Source organism: Leopardus geoffroyi, chromosome A1 (assembly GCF_018350155.1).
Source record: "Leopardus geoffroyi isolate Oge1 chromosome A1, O.geoffroyi_Oge1_pat1.0, whole genome shotgun sequence".
NCBI classification, from domain to species: Eukaryota; Metazoa; Chordata; class Mammalia; order Carnivora; family Felidae; genus Leopardus; species Leopardus geoffroyi.
The window spans coordinates 107,382,064-107,385,873 of record NC_059326.1 but is presented as its reverse complement, the minus strand read 5'-3'; the positions used below and the strand labels follow the sequence as shown (position 1 = coordinate 107,385,873).

The following is a 3,810-nucleotide window of genomic DNA, read 5'->3' as shown; positions in this document are numbered from 1 at the left end:
CTTTTGAATTTTCAGTAAACTTATGTAAGCATACTTTTTCATCACTGTGGTCAAACATGAATCTCCCAACTAAAAAAGACAAGATCTTCAGCACCTTTAAATATAACATGTTACACATCTCAACCTAACTTATTAAACACTAACCTCTGGGTTACCTCTTACTTAAAACTATTAATTCCTGGTATTCCCATTTCAATAGATACCACCACTATCTACCCTGTTGCTCAAACCAAAAATCTAAGAATCAGCCCACTACGTGGGTCCAAGACACCATCACTCTTGTCCAGACTACTGTCACAAACCAGTCATTGGTCTCCCTTCTTTTACATTGCCCTTATTTAGCTCATTTTCCACATGCCCTTATTTAACTCATTTTCCACATAGCTGATATACTGGTCTTGTAAAAAAATAAAAACCAGATGATGCCACCTTCTGGGTAAAACCTTCGATGGAAACTAACTGATAAGAAATATAATCCAGACTCTACATTGTTCCACAGGGCATTTCTTGATATGTACACTACCTGGCCTTGCATCATTCATACCCTTTCTCATTATGCTCCAGTCACACTGGCCTCATTTAAATTTCTTAAAGATCACTTCCTTCACCCTTCCCATATAAACAGGCCCCATTGCTTACTATTCCTCTCCTTGGAATGCTCTGCCTTCTAACTTTTCATATGTTTGGTCATTTTCTTCAGATTTCAACTTAAACCTCACATCGCCACAGACTCTTTTGATCACCCCACATAAAAGTGATTTCCGTTGCTCTTCAGCATCTCACCTGAATTTTAATCTTTTCCAGACTTTATCATAATATGTAAATTTCTTTGTTTGCTTATTTACCATTTGTATCCTCTAAATTTTAACTTTTTTTTTATTGGTGTGTGTGTGTGTGTGTGTGTGTGTGTGTGTGTGTGTGTGTTTAATTGAAGGTCCCTTACTGGTCCTGCCTCCATCAGTGGCGAAGACCAGGGGCAAAAGGGAAGGGAACCAGTGGCGCAAGGAGGGGTCATCTCCACAACATTCCTTTTATACACAGGACTAAACAGACAAATACAGTCACTATTGCCGTTAAAAGTTGGCAGCATGGGAAAAGGGGGGTACAGGTGGGGAACTGGGGTATCGTTAAAAAAATACAGCCCCCCCCAAACTGGGGTACCTGGGGGGGGGACTTGGTCTGCTTCAACCCAAGAGGAATGAGAAGATTAAAAGCAGTTTGGGAAGTCCAGAACTGTCAGGGATGGAGGTAGGAGGAAGGTCCAGGGGGTGAGGAGGCTGTTTGGCAACTGAGGTGAAGGGATTGTCCTTCCCCTGCTGGGATCCCCCCAGCCCCTCGGGTCTGGCAGGAAGGGGGCAGCCTGCAACCCCCATGGGCAGGTCTGGGGCTGCCAGATGCTCCAGGCAGGGGGCTGGAGGGGGCTCACAAAGGCTTGCCCTCCAGGGAGATGATGGCGCTGCCCCCAGTTTCTCGTCCAGGGTGCAGCGGTCCTTGACCTCCTCGTAGCAGTTTGCTTGTAATTCATGCTTGATCCCTGTCAGCTTCTTCTTGGTGGCGTCCTTGGATCTGGCATAAATCATTTTGCTCTTAAGAGGTGCACATTCAGGTGTCCAGAAGGTAAACACCAGGTCCTCCTTCTGCTCTCCTTGGTCTCGTAGGTGGCATCATAGAGGGCATAGTGGCAGCCCTTGTCTGGCAGCATCCTGACAAAGGTGGCATAGGGGTCGTCTACAGTCTGGTCCACATCACCCACCAGGATCTACTTGCTCTCCTCCAGGATGATGTTTTCTTGTCCTCGCTCAGGCAGAAGGGTACCGCCTTCTTGCGCTTCTTTACCTCCTCTGGTGTTGAGGACTTACGAACCTTCATGTCATGGAACACTTTGATGACACCATCAGAGACCGCCACACCAGAGGCCCGCCAGCCGAGGGAGGGTGAGGGAGGGTGAGCAGAGGCAGTAACAGCCCTTGGGTGGGGTGCGCGCGCCAAGACCGTTGGCGCACTTTTCCTTCCCTGACCCTGTGGCCGAGTTCCGATGCTGCATGCTCCCATTGAAGGAGCTCCCCGACTTGCCTCAGTGCCCCCACCCCCCTGCCCCACTGCTGCGCCTAAATTTTAACTCTTTGATGACAAGCACCTTGTTTGGTTTGTTCATGTCTGAGTATCTCATGCCTAGATCAGTGCTTGTCGTATCATATGGACTCAAAAATGTTTTAGCTGAATCAAACGATTTAAAAAGAGACATTTATAATAACTGACATAGATAGGTACGTTACTTGAATTGCTTAAATAACTGTGAAACTAATTTACCCACCAGGCTTCTTTATAATGAAAGGGATGAATATTGACTCTGTATAAGTGGAACTTTTTTTGAGATAAATAGATGGAGAGTAGGCATTCAAGATGGGGCCTCTAAGATAGCTAACACAATGGATGACTTATACTGGGAAGAACACCAAATGCATCTGCCTTTTCTTACTATTTTCTCTATTTTCATTTTGGTATTACCTTAGGCTGTGACTTGTTTTCTTCTATCCCATATGCCCAGTGAGGTGAATGCCCACTTTGCTTAGTTTACTGTATCACCTGGGCTTCAGATTACCAAAACCAGACAAAGACAGTGGAAGAAAAGAAAGCTACAGGTGAATATCCCAGATAAATAAAGACGCAAAAACTCACAATAAAATTAAGGAAAATGAACTCAACAACATATTAAAAGGATCATACACCATGGACAAGTGAGATTTATCTGGGATGCAAAATCCACAAATCAATAATGTGGTATATCACATTAATGAAATGAAAGCTAAAAATCACATGTTCACCTCAATAGATGCAGAAAAAGCAGCTGACAAAATACAACTTCCTTTCATAAAAAAAGTGTCAACAAATTGGGTAGAGATGGAATATAACTCAACATAATAAAAGTCCTATACCACAAACCCACAGCTAACATCATAGTCAACAGTGAAACACTGAAAGTTTTCCTCTAAGACTAGGAATACCACACCACTCTCATTCACCAAAGTACTAGAAGTCCTAGTTAACAGCAATTAAGGCAAGGCAAAGGAATAAATTATATCTAAATCTTAAAGGAAGAAGTTAAATTATTATGTGTATATATGTTCTTACATACAGAGAATCATAAAGCTTGAGTCAAATTTCCCATTCTGAGAGTTTCTGAGAATGTAAATGGCATGTCCTACCCAACACCTGACAGGAAGGTCTGTGATCACCTACATTCTCCCCTTAACTCCACATTTGGAATTTCTAGCAGGAAAACCAATCCTCATCTTGGCAGGAGGTATGTGCATTGTGTACATGGTCTCCAGTGACTTTGTTTTAAATTTACCTATCAATCCCAAACCATGTTTTTACTGTTAACTGAAGGTTCCTCAAAAAACAACCATTCCCGTTAGCTTTTTTTTTTTCTAGTTACTCTTTGTTATTTCAAAAGGAATTTGGAAACAGGAAGAAATGGTAATGCCACATTTTCAATGTGCCATCTCAATCAGATAATCATTAAGTACAATTTTGAGTAACTCCAACTGTACATTTAAAAGAAAACTGGCCATGGATGATGGGTTCAGGAAAAGATCATCACAATATTTAGTTGCCTGAAGAACAGTTGGTGAAATCAGTTTAATTTGTGATGCTCTACAGGAAGTAAAATTGAAGTTATGCAAATAAAAGGGATTATAAAAGTATGGTACCAAATTTCTAACTTAGACTAAAACTTGGATGAATATTTCCCTACATTTACATTGAACTCTTCGAGAATGGAATGCATGACTTATTCATTTCTCTATT

General features: G+C 42.0%; 1 pseudogene; it reads right to left on the bottom strand.

Annotated features, from left to right (window-relative positions):
• Positions 1 to 923: 923 nt before the first annotated feature.
• Positions 924 to 1,917, bottom strand: LOC123600357 (annotated as a pseudogene).
• Positions 1,918 to 3,810: the final 1,893 nt, after the last annotated feature.